We start from the raw sequence: 13,745 nt of genomic DNA, 5'->3' as shown, positions 1-13,745 counted from the left end.
TGGTCATGATCTTTCAAGAATCACTTGATTCTGGCATGGTCCTGCAGGACTGGAAAATTGCAAATGTCACTTTCAGTAACCATCTTGACTGTGATTGAATGGAGGAATTGTGCCAACTAGGTACTCAATCACAGGCTGGACAACATCGCAAAACTTGTTAGTTATTTGTCATCACTGCACTTCAAACGAGGTTTGAGCCTCAACCAACAACAGGAGCTTGCTGAACATAAAGCGGCTGTGGTTTCCCACATTGCAGGTGATACTATTTCACAAGGCACTTTGTTGGCTATGGAGCAATTACGGATGTTGCACGGCTTTGGTGGGTGGGAAAGATGTGCAAGGGCCTTCTTTCCTTATTTCCTTCTCTTCCTCATGCAGTGTTGAGGAACAGTTCTTAGCATTTATATTTGTTGCAGTTCTGTCCTTTGGGATCTGGTCACACTGAGAGTTCTGCAGTGAGCCAAGCTTGTGTGCTGTCAAGTGGAGCCTCTGTAAATCCCTAAGTCTCCAAGCAGCTTAACATTCCCTTCACTAGCCTGTGCAGATGTTTTTTTTTGTGAAGTAAAAGCTGAATATGTCTAAAAAAAAACTGCAAGGCAAGAGGCATTTATAAGGTTTAAAAAAAAGCAGCCAATATTCATCAACCTGAACTGCTTCTCTGCCCTCCACAGCTGCTGCCTGACCAGCTGAGTGTTTACATTATTTGCTGTTTTACCTCAGGTTCCAGAATCCACAGTTTTAACTTTTCCATTTTGTTTTTTGGAGTTTGATGTGAACGTGCCAAGTAGTAAAATGAGTTCAGGTGAGTCATCCTCAAGAGAAAAAAATGGGAAGAGATGCATAACAGTGGAAAAACAAATAAAACTGAAGGTGCTGAATCTGAATCGGAAATGCCACAAGACATAACAGTTAAACAGCATCTGTGGGAGCAGAATCCAGTGAACAATTCGGGTTGAGGGTTAACCCTCCAGGTTTGCTCTTGATGTGGGAATCTTGAAGACGCGGGTGCGTTGGCCCGCTGGTAGTGTTTATCCTCCAATATCAGTAATGACTCTTGCACCAAATATTGGCATGGAGAGCACGGGAATTGAGTGATTGTTGCTGTTGGCGAGGGGAGAATGAAGCTAGAAATGTTAAAAATTTAGGAAAGTTGTGACAGTCCTTTGCTGATGTTAAAATATGTCTGAAATATTTACTGCCCAATTGAAGTAAATTCAAACATTTTTTGAAAGAAAACCAACATCCTGAATCCTAACTGGGGGTTGAGGCACGAGTGGGAGATAGTTTATGAGCAGTAAACATTTCTGTAGTGCTGGTCTGGATCAGCGCTGGTCATCTGCAGACATGAGTTTACCCAGCTGTCTCAGTATGACTCTGTCTTTCAGCGTAGGGAGAGGCCAGTAGAATAGTCCCATCACGTTCGTTCTATTGATTTCCTTGTAACCTCTGCTGTCTCATGATTGTATCTGCCAACCAACCCCCACCCCCAGTTCCCCTGCACCCACCTACAGTAGGGATAATTTACAGCAGGAGGTAAGCTGCCAACATGTCTTAGGCAGCGAGAGGTCTCGGAGATTATTCTAATTGAAGGCATCATACCATGGAGCAGCTGGTTGAGCTACTGGCCCAGGGTTCCAGGGTTCGTTCCTGAGCTCTGAGTTCTCCCAATGAGCAAGTGGGTTTCCCCAGGGTGCTCCAGCGCCCTTCCGTATCCCAAAGACATGTAGGTTGGTGTGTTGCTTGGCCACGTTTAGTTGGCTGTGGTGTGGAGATGAGAAGCAGAATCTGGAGGGAGTTGATGTGACTGTGGGAAGATTCAAAATGATGGCATATGTGTACAGCTGACTGTCAGCTGAAGGGCTGGTTTCCAGACTGTATTATAATCATGAGAGGTTCTGCAGGTGCTGGAAATGTTGAGTAACACACTCTCAAAATGTTGGAGGTACCAAGCAAATCAGGCAGCATCCATGGAGGGAAATAAACGGTTGAAGTTTTGGGCCAAGTCCTTTCATCAGGACTATATCGTGCGATATTACTGTGATTTTCTCCAACACGAGCACCTGGCTTCAGGACTGAGCCCAGGACACAGAGGCTGGATGGTAACGGTACTATGCAGACCTGAGAGACAAGGAGAGAATGTAGCAGGCTCGAAGAATGGGAAGCAAACTTATTGAAACTTTGTGATGAGGGGATATAGAATTGGTGAGATGAGAAACAATACCAGTGCGCAGTGTGGTCAGGTTGGAAAATGCCATGTCAGAAATTTGCTGTATGAGGCTCAATCCCATTCAAGATTTCAGAATTTCTTCAATAAGAAGGAGAGTGTGAGCAGACTTGGTGAGGTATATTGGGGTGGGAAGGGGAGGTGGATAGTGAGGATGGGACTGGGTGGGTCAGATCTCGGTGTGGAAAAGGAAAGGATTGAACAGCTACTGTTTGAAGACTAGTTGTTCGGCAAAACTGTATCTGTCACTTTCTGAATGGGGAAAGCACTGGAAAAAGATAATTTTAGTTCAGACAAATAAAATGTAAAATCACTTGGATAAAACTATTAGGATTTAAAATATCCGGCAGATGTGTTAAATTAATTGACCTACCCTTCAGTGACTGAGGATGGGAGGAAACTTTCAGGCTGAAGGCCAGCGTTGCATTTGTATAGTTTGGGTATGGTGCCATTAATAACAAGACAAAGCAATTCTGACAACTGAGAAATATCAAGGGCTTTTCTCTGAGGTGCTAATGAATGGGTGTGTCCCAAACTCTTGAAGTTGGGATTTTCCTTCCGAGTGTGATGCAGCAGTCTGGAATTTTTGAATGAGAATCAGTCACGGACTGTGCTCATTCCCAGATGGTGCAGTGTGGTGTAGCCTTTTGTGAAGGAACAGTGCAAGACCCCCCTTCTTATTTTGGGTGTTCTGAACCCATCAAATGAGGCAAAAGCCAAAAATCCGGTCTGTTCCTGAAGGCGTAGTGTGAACTCTGAGTGGTTCCATTCGGGGCAACAAACAATCTGTGAAAGAAATCAGGTCAAGTAGCATGTGTGTGGGGGTGGGGGAGGGAATTGTCGGTGTTTTGCAGCAAGACCTTCCAGTGGGATGGAGAGTGGAGAGGAAAGAGAGTGGGTAGAGAGAAGATAGGAGGAGGGGTGTGACAGGGGCTAGTGGCTGATTGGTGAACCAAGGTGAGGTGAAGAACAATGGGCAAATGAAGCCAGGGAAGGCTGTATCACATTGCCAAGGTCAACCAATCACCTACTGGCCCCTGTCTCAGTCCTCCCCCTCTCCTTATTAAATTACCTATCTTGCTATCTCTCTCTTTCTACCCTCCACTTGCCCCCTGCCTCACCTGTCCCTCTCACATGCTCTGACATCTGATCTCTCACACCCTTCCACCCACTTTCCTGTAATACCATGGGCTGTTAACTTGTCTAGCAGCCTCATGTGCAGCAGGCACCTTGTCAGAGGCCTTCTAAAAATCTAAGTACACAACATCAACCAATTTTCCTTTGTCTATCCTGCTTGTTAGTTCTTCAAAGAATTCCAACAGATTTGTCAGGCAAGATTTTCACTTAAGGAAACCATGCTGACTACGGCCTATTTTATCATGTACCTCCAAATACCACGAAACCACATCCTTAACAATTGACCCCAACATCTTTCCAACCACTGAGGTCAGATTAACTGGCCTATAATTTTCTTTCTTCTGCCTCTCTCCCTTCTTGAAGAGTGGAGTGACATTTCTAATTTTCCAATCTTCTGGAACCATTCCAGAATCTAATGATTCTTGGAAGATCATTACTAATCCTTCCACAATCTCCTCTTTTGGAACCCTGGGGTGTACACCATCTGCTGCAGGTGACTTGCCTACCTTCAGATCTTTCAGTTGCCCAAGAACCTTCTCCCTAGTAATGGTAACTTCACATACTTCTGACCCCTCACACTCAGGAACTTCCACCATGCTGCCTTTGTCTTCCACAGTGGGCTGATGCAAAATACTTATTCAGTTCCTCTGCCATTTTCTTGTCCCCCATTACTACCCTCCAACATCATTTTCCAACGGTTGGATATCTACTCTCATCTCTATTTTACATTTTATATATCTAAAGAAAGTTTTGATATCCTTTTTAATATTATTAGTTAGCTTTCTTTAGTATTCCATCTTTTCCTTGATGACTTTTTTAGTTACATTCTGTTGTTTTTTAAAAGCTACCCAATCCTCTAACTTCCCACTATTTATTTTACTGTATTATATGCCCTCTTTGACTTTCATGTTGGTATTGACTTCTCTTTTAGCTGTGGTTGTCTCATCTTGTCTTTGGAATACTACTTAGTCTTTGGGATGTATATAACTTGTGCCTTCCAAATTGCTCCCAGAAACTCTAGCCACTTAGATGACATTTCTTTCTTGACCATGTCAGCATGCTTTTAGGCATTGAGTTGCTGTCACATGATTGGCTGATTTGCATTAACGTACAGGTGTACCTAACAAAGTGGCCTCTGTGTATATTTCCAAGTCAGCATGACGTGTGACTATTTGAGAAGGATGTTTTGAGATGTTTTTACAAGTGGGGAATCTCAAACTAGATTCAGGATAAGAATTCAGTCATTTACGACCGGGGTGCATGGAAATTTGTTCTCACAGAGGATGATGACTCTTTGGAATGCTCTGCTCGAGAAGGCGTGTGCAGGAGTGTCCAGAACTAACTCCTCCTCAATCTCAATGTCCATTAGACCATTAGGTCATTCATTCTATTGAGTTTGCTCCGCATTCCATCATCTCAACACCATTCTCCTGCCTTCTCTTGGTAACCTTTGATGCCCTGACTAATCAAGAACCTATCAACCTCTACCTTAAATATACTCAGTGACTTGGCCTCCACAGCCATCTGTGACAATGATTCACCACTCTCTGACGAAAGAAGTTCCTCCTGATCTTTGTTCTAAATGGATGTTGCTCTGTTCTGAAATGGTGCCCTCTGGTCCGAGACCTCCCCACTATAGGAAACATCCTTTCCACATTCACTCTCTGTAGACTTTTCAATGTTCGTTAGGTTTCAATAAGATTCCCCACCTTGTTTTTCTAAACTCCAGTAAGTTCGCTCCTCATACGCTAACCCTTTCATTCCCAGAATCATTCTCATGAACCTCCTCTGGACCCTTCCAATGCCAGCACATCCTTTCTTTGATAAGGAGTCCAAAACTGCTCACAGTGCTCCAAGTGTGGTCTGACCAATACCTGATAAAGCCACACACAGTTTTATATGTCCTGGCACATGAACATGGCGTCCTCTGTTTTTGGTCTCCTCCACATCCTTCTCCTCAGTAAAAACCAGTGCAAACGACTCATTTAGTACCTCAACTATTTGACTGTTAAGCATAAGTTCTCTTCTTTATCCTTGAGTGGACCATGAGTTATTTAATTAAGTTTGAATTTTTCTGGCTGCTTTTAAGTCTGGACCTTTAACATTTAAAGATTTTATAATTTATTGAACATTTTCTATCTTAATGGGTCCTTAGTGATTTTGGGAATATCAGTGTGGTCTGCTGGAGGAACTCAGTGGTTCAGGCTGCATCTGTGGAGGGAAGTGGACAGTGGCTGTTTTAGATAGAGGCCCTTCACCAGGACTGACGCAGTGTCTCGACCTGAAACATTGATCATCACTTTGCCTCCTCAGATGCTGTCTGCACTACTTAGTTCCTCCAGCAGATTGTTCTGTGGAGAAGTGAACGCTGCTCTGTCAGCTCAGAGCACCGTGATCTGCTTTTGTCTGATCTTGTGTGCCTTCCTAATGGTCATTCCACGGCGACCTGTTGTAAAATCTCATTAACCTAACCTTGTGCAGACCCAGAATTTGGACATTAAAGACGGCAAGTACGTTTCAAAGGGAGCGCAACATGGAGGAAAACCTTCAGTAATGAATGCTGCTGGGAAATAAAGTATTTTTAGTAGTGTAGTGGCCTGGCAGCAGGATTGAGGGCACTTGGCCTCAGCACTGGCAGTGAAATGCTCTCACCCTAGTGGCATCCTTCTGGATGTTTGCTGTCAATTCATTGTTGCAGCTTGGCAGCTTTACCATGTGAAATCAAGACGGAGTGCTTTCCTTGGTGCTTTGGATGGTATCAGCCAGGGAATTAGTCTGGGCATTTATCAGCTTCCCCCAACCATGCATCTTACCACATGATCTGCTGAGAAGATAAACCAGGAGATAAAGGCTCCTTGGGTGTTCCTGATGTTGGGGTGTAATTCTGCTCTAACCACTCAGTCCCAACCCCTCATTCATGTCACAGGTCATGGCTTTCTGTGGAGTAGAATGTATTAGCAACAAATACAGCCCAGTAAAGATGTGCAGGGCTTTGCCAGAAACTTGTGTTTCAAGTCCTATTTCAGCGAGTTCAATGCAAACTGAGAGCAGAATTGAGGCAGCGCGGCATTGTCAGACCTGACCATCTACAAGCTAATTGGTTCAACTGATGTTAAATTAGAGTTTTGACCAATTATAGACCAGCTTCCATATCAAGTAATCTGTACTAACACAAACATGAGGAGATCTGCAGACGCTGGAAATCCAACGCAACGCTCACAACATGCTGGAGTAACTCAGCAGGTCAGGCAGTATCTATGGAAAAGAGTACAGTTGCCACTTTGGGCCGAGACCCCCCTTCTTTGGTCCCGATGAAGGGTCTTGGTGTAAAATGTTGTCTGTTTACTCTTTATCATAGATGCTGCCTGGCCTGCTGAGTTCCTCCAGCATGTTGTATGTGTTGCTATCCATACTATCTGTTGGACGACAGAGAACTCTGGCCAAAATTTATCCTGTAACCAACATTCTTAACAAAAGGTTCAGCACATTCACGTTTGTTGGAGTTGCTGCATGTAAATAGGCTGCTGGATTCCTTCTGTCACGACTCTGCTTCAGCAAGCACTTCATTGGTTTGAAGCATGTTGGGAGGTTGTGTGTGACCTTGTGTAAGTGTGGATGGGTGGGTGTTGGGTCAGAATTTCTGACTGGCCATTGCTCCCGCTCTTGTGCAATTCACTGGCTGCTTTTGAAACTAGTTGACTGCAATGGATACTTGTTGCTATTCACACAGGCTGCCATGATCTGTTCTATCTGAGACAGAGATACTGTAATTTGATGTTAAGTGTCTGGCTAAAGGCTTGGTTAGTGATTTTATTCTTTTTAGAACTATTTTGTAAATGAGAATGTAATGAGAATCAGACAAAAAAAGGTCCAGAGGATTTCTGACAATTACATCCAATTATTGATTTGTGTGGAGTATGGAATAATTGAGAGCTGGAAATGTGGTGTTGCTGTAGACAGAGAACAGCTGGTTGCCCAATTTCAGAAAACTATCCCATTCATCGGAGCAGATAAACGTTTGAAGGGAAGATAATTACTGAGATGAAGACAGAGCAGGGCAGGAGGGTTAATTGGACAGACACTGGGCCAAGTTGTGGTCTGTGTGCATTTATCCAGTATATGGGATCTGCCTGTTAAGATTTAGGCCCGCTGCATTCTCATAGTCATAAAACCATAATATGCAGAGACAGACCTTCCAGTCCAAATGTTCTATTCTGTCCAAGATTCCCATCTCCCTCAGTCACTATCAACAGCTTTCACTTTCCATTCCCAGACCCCACATTAACCACCTTAGTGAGAGCTGTACCTTCACAGTCTTGTACCCATCTTCAATTCTTTTGTCATTAACTCTCCTTTAAAACAAAAAAAAACCAAGAAGACTTGCCTCTTCCATTCCTGCGACCCACTCTCGGTTCCACACATCTCCTGACTGCAGTTTGGGAAGATTGAGGAGTGCCGGCAGTGATGCTGAGGAGCTGCTCCAGTGCTGTAACTGTGGTGAAGCAGCGTGCAGGGATTCTGCCACGGGGTTTCGGGAAAGAGGAGGCTGATGCAATGTGTTCAGGGGATGTTGGTAATTTTCTCCATGAATACTTTATGACCATCTTTTCAGAGATGGAATAATGTACGTATTGTCGTGGTCACGTGGCCCAGTGGTTAAGGCATTGGACTAGCGACCTGAAGGTCGTGAGTTCGAGCCCCAGCCGAGGCAATGTGTTGTGTCCTTGAGCAAGGCTCTTAACCACACATTGCTCTGTGACAACAGTGATGCCAAGCTGAATGGGTCCTAATGCCCTTCCCTTGGACAACATTGGTGTCGTGGAGAGGGGAGACTTGCAGCATGGGCAACTGCTGGTCTTCCATACAACCTTGCCCTGGCCTGCGCCCCGGAGAGTGAAAACTTTCCAGGTGCAGATCCATGGTCTCGCAAGACTGTCGGATGCCTTTAATTAATTGTGGTTGGGAATAAGAACGTTGGGCTTGTTGGGGTTAGCACTGGCTGTTGATGGATTGGATCTGTCTTTCTAAAAAAAAACCCTGCAGATCCTTAATTGAGGTAAATGAGTGTCAAATATTGTGTGGACGAAAGCAGCTTTAATCATTGAAAGTGGTCAAATGACCGGGCTCAGATGGTCAGACACCATGATCTCTGGCTGATAAAAGAGTAGTGTGAAAGCACTGGGACAGAATGACACCAGGGTGACAAGCTACGCAGCAGAGTGATGCTGCTTTCTCTCAGAGGTGGGCATAACAGATGGCCTGAGAGTAGAAGATGTGTAAAGTTTTGATGAGGTAGATTTTACTAAGGTGTTTGATAAGGTTTCCCATGATAGGCTCATTCAGAAAATCAGGAGGCATGGGATGGGTACAGAATTGGCTTGCCTGTAGAAGACAGAGGGTGTAGATGGAGAGTTCTTCCTGGGAGTTGGTGACCAGTGTTGTTCCATGGTGATCTGTTCTGGGACCCCTGCCCGATGTGATCTTTATAAGTTACTTGGATGGGGAGATGAAAGGGTGGGTTAGTAAGTTTGCAGATGACATGAAGGTTGCTGGAGTTGTGGATAATGTGGAGGGCTGTCGTAGGTTGAAACAGGATAATAGCAGAATGCAGAGCTGGACTGAGAAGTGGCAGATGGTGTTCAACCCAGAACAGTGTGAAGTAATTTATTTTGGAAGGTTGAATTTGAAGGCAGAATATTGTATTCAGTTCTGGTCACCTCATTCATTAAGGGAAGGATGTGGAAGCTTTAGAGAGAGTGCAGAGCAGATTTACCAGAGGGCATGTCCTATGAAAATAGGTCGAGTGAGCTTTGGAGCAAAGAAGAATGAGAGGTGACTTAATGGAAGTGTACAAGATGATAAGAGGCATATATCGAGTGGATAGCCAGAGACATTTTCCCAGGGCAGAAATTGCTATTACAAGGAGGCATAATTTTAAGGCGATTAGAGGTAAACGTAGGTGGGATCTCAGAACTAGGTTCTTTACACAGAGAGTAGTGTATGCCTGGAACTTCCAGTCAGGGTTGGTGGAAGAGGAAAATACATTAGGGGTGTTAAGGAAACTCTTGGATAGACATGTGGATGATAGAAAATGGATGATAGAGGGTTATGTAGGAAGAAAGGGTTAGATTGATCTTGGAGTAGGTTAAAAGGTCAACACAACATCGTGGGCCGAGAGTGTGTATTGTGCTGTGAGTCCATCTTTTTTTGTTTGTATCTCACCATTACCGTAAATATGCAAGATTCAACATGGTGTTGATCAAAATATGAAAAATGTGTTCATGAAGAACAGAGAAAGTCACTGCCAGCCTTGCTGAATTGGATAGAGTGCAGAGCTGGGCTGTCACAACACAACCAGACCAAAGCCAAAAGGTGAGGTGGAACTATGAAACGGGGTGAAGCAACTCGAATCAATGCGTTTCATGAGATGCTTTTAGATACTGAGGGAATGATACTTCCTCAGGTGCTGAGAAAGAAGATGATCTTAAATGTGGAGCAGGCTGTAAGGGCCAAACAGCATACTCGTGTTCCTCTTTCTGTTTAGTTATTAATCAATATGAGGATACAGAGGGATACAGCAGAGGAATAGGCCCTTCAGCCCATTTTATCCATACTGACCATGGAGTCCACCAATTTAGCCCTATTTGTCCACATGCCCCTCAGTCTCAGCTACTTATCCCAATGTTGTTGTTATTCCTGCCTCAACCACTTCCTCTGGCAGCTCCTTACATAAACACACCACCCTGTGAATGAAGATAAGTTTGTAGGATTGAATGGAGAATAGTGTCAGTAGGCTCCCCTGGACCAAATACAATGATGTGGACCTGAAAGATTCAATGAATTATTACATAATAATATGTAGAATGAATATTGGTGAAAAATGTGAAAATGAATTGAGTAGATATGGGAAATGAACTTTCTAATTGTTTTTTAAAAAAAGAAGCTCGTACTTTACCGACTAATATGACGTATAACCTCTTCTCGGGATTCCAGCTGGGTCCAGATGTTGATTTATTTATTTTTTTTTTTTTCCCAACGTCTCAATGACAAACTCTGCCATCTTCATCAGGAATGATACCTAGGCACGTCTAGTCTGGTGGTACATATACTCAACTCCCAGTGTCCACTCTTCCTGATTGGTTAGTCCTCAACCAGTCAGGTTTTCGCTGTCCCACCCTGTTTACAATCATATTCCAGTTCCTTCTTAGAGTGAAACCTTCATCTTTGTTGAAATGCTTATTCTCTAGTTTTATTTCATTGGCTTTCTTCACCAGACGGTCTGAAAAGCCATTGGCATGGCGTGGTAGTTTTGTGCCATCAAAGTCAATCCTGTGGCCATTATGTTCTGCTGCCACCGATTTTTCTGTGGGTAACCCAAGTGGTAATACCTCTTGTGCTTCCTGATGCGAGTTTCCACCGTGTGTCCAATCTGGCCGATGTATGCTGCTCTGAATTCACAGGGAATCCTGTAAACACCAGCAGTCCTGAATCCCAGGTCAACTTTGACCTGCAAAAGGTGGGACTTGAGCTTCCCTACAGGTTTGTGGTTGGTGTTTATCTGTTATTTTTCAGGATCCTGGTGACCCTTCCAGAAACTGTAGAAATATAGGGAAGACAGGCAGTGGTGATGGGTTCCTCCTTGTTAGGTTTCCTGGTTTTTCTGTCAGCCCTTTTAAGGGCTCAATTGAATTCCTTCAAGGAGGTATATCTATTTGGGTTACCCAGAGAAATCGGCAATAGCAGAACAATGCATTTGCAATTGCAATGGCCATAGGATTGACTTTGGCACAAAACTACTGTGCTGTGCCAATGGCTTTTGGGTATGCCTGATGAAGGAAGCCATTGAAGTAAGACAGGAAAATAAGAATTTCCCAACAAAGGTCTCGCTCTAAGAAAGAACTGGAGTACAATTGTAAACAAGGTGGGGCAGCGGAAACCTAGTTGGTTGAGGACTAACCATTCAGGAGGGGTGGACAGTAGGACTTGAGTATAAATACCGCTGGATTAGACCTGCCTAGGCATTATCCCTGATGAAGATGGTAGAGTTTGTCATCGAAATGTCAGTTAACATCGATACCTGGACCCAGCTGGAAGCCCCGGATGAGTTTATATATTTCTGATGTTTATACTGTTCTCTGAAATTTAGTTACCAGGATAACATGGAAAGTTGGAATCAGGTGAGGAGGGTGATAGGCAGGCAATGGAGGGAAGGTGGAAGTAGTGACAGAAGCTGAGTGGTGATAGGTGGAGGCAACAAAGATGATGGAATGATAGAAAGGAGGCTGAGCATTGAACAAAATAAGGGAGGTGAGGAGGGCTGATTGAAATGGAGGAGGGCACCCAGTGGGAAGAATGGACACACGGTGACAAAGGGGAAAACAGTGCAATGGGGGTTGAAGCAAACTGGGTAGATCATCAGAGAGAAAGAGATTGGAGGAGAGCAGGCTACTGGAGAGTGGAGAATTCAGTGTTCCCATCATTGAGTTGTAGATTACCCAGGGAGGGTATGAGGAGTTGTTCCTGAAGTTTGTGTTTAGCTTCACCTCAGCAGTGAAGGAGGGTGGGGACAGATATGTCGGTGTGAGACTGCAGAGGGGAATTAAAATGGCTGGCAACTGAGCACTCCACTGGCCATGGTGGACAGAGTGAAGGTACTCAACCAAGTGGCTGCCCTGTCAATTCGGAGAGGCTACTTTTTGCACATTATCAGAATCAGGTTTAATATTACTGGTCTGTCTTGTGAAATTTATTGTTTGTCCCAGCAGTACATTGTAATACATAATAATAAAATCTATAAATTACAATAAGTTTCGGGACGGACGGACTCAGTGTCGGCTGTGGTCGGGTGCTTCCAATGCATCGGCAGTTGTCAGTGCCTGGAGGTTTATGGCAGGGAGTTTCTCCCTTTGCCGCCTGCTATCAGGGACTCGGGAGTCGATCGGGACTTTGAGACTTTTTTTTACCGTGCCCATGGTCTGTTCTTTATCAAATTATGGTATTGTTTTGCACTGCTGTAACTATATGTTATAATTATGTGGTTCTGTCAGTGTTAGTCTTTGGTTTGTCCTGTTTTTCTGTGATATTGCTCTGGAGGAACATTGTATCATTTCTTAATGGATGCATGCATTTCTAAATGACAATAAATGAGGACTAGATGTTCTCAATCTAAAAGATAAGTAGTGCAAAAAGAGAGGGAAAATACTGATGTAGCGATCATGGGTTCATTGTCCATTCAGAAATCAGATGGCAGAGAGAAAGAAGCTGATCCTGAAATGTTGAGTGTGTATCTTCAGGCTCCTGTACCACCTCCTTGATGGTAGCAATGAGAAGTCCTGGGTGAAGGGTGTCCTTAGTGATGGATACGGTCTTTTTGAGGCATTACATTTTGAAGGTGTCCTTGATGCTGGGGACGCTGGAGCCCATGATGGAGCTGGCTGAGTTTACAACTTTCTGCAGCTTTTTCCAATCCTGTGCAGTGGCCCTTCCATTCCAGACAGTGATGCAAACAGCTAGTACGCTCTCCACGGTACGTGTGTCGAAATTTACAAGTGTCTTTGGTGACATCTCAAATCTCCTCAAACTCCTAATGAAATATAGCCATTGTAATTGCATCAATATATTGCGTTCAGAATAGATCCTCAGAGATGTTGACACTCAGGAACTTGAAACTGCTCACTCCCTCCACTTCTGATCCCTTGATGAGGACTGTTGTGTATTCCCTCAACTTCCCTGACCTGAAGTCCACAATCAATTCCGTGGTCTTACTGATGTTGAGTGCAAGGTTGGTGCTGCGACACCACTCAATGAGCTGATCTATCTCAAAGTTCCAAGTTAATTTATTATCAAATGTTACGTACCCTGTAACTGGGTTGCCAAACCAGCAGAAATGGACCACTTAGTTGGAGTCTGGTTTACTAGAAACTAATAAAGTTTTATTAAAGAAATAAGTAACACGGTACACTGATCGTAAGGATATAAATGCAACAGGTTAGCAATAATAAAACACGCATGTACACAGAACTAGGGTAATAGGAATCAACCGAGCTCTATCGCAGTCTAGGGGTAAAATGATCAGTCTCAAGTGACGCAGAGTTCAGTTCAGCTTGGTACAGTTCGCAGTAATCGTTGTTGTGCTGTTAGAGAGAGAATGCAAATTTTGATTCAAACAGACCTTTGATGTTCTTCGCAGTTAGCTTTCGGGTGAACCCTTTTATGTCTTCTGTGGTCACCGACTGTGACCCCTCCCCTCCGTTCTGGATATGACCGTTCTTCCGTGGTGAACCTGGCACCCAGGCAAGGGCGGACACACACACCAGGTTCCCGCCGATCATCCCTTTTCACCCTGTCAGTCTATGGTCAGTTCCCTCGAACCAGACCTCCAACT

The 13,745-nt window shown here is 44.1% G+C and overlaps 1 protein-coding gene across 3 annotated transcripts in view; it reads left to right on the top strand.

The window, feature by feature from the left end:
* Positions 1 to 13,745, top strand: part of tln2b (talin 2b) — a 316,251-nt gene that overhangs the window by 42,205 nt on the left and 260,301 nt on the right. The gene's annotated exons all lie outside the window — the stretch shown is intronic.

This window comes from Mobula birostris, chromosome 18, assembly GCF_030028105.1.
Source record: "Mobula birostris isolate sMobBir1 chromosome 18, sMobBir1.hap1, whole genome shotgun sequence".
Classification (NCBI taxonomy): Eukaryota; Metazoa; Chordata; class Chondrichthyes; order Myliobatiformes; family Myliobatidae; genus Mobula; species Mobula birostris.
The sequence above is the reverse complement of the archived record's forward strand: the minus strand, read 5'-3'. Positions and strand labels throughout refer to the sequence as shown.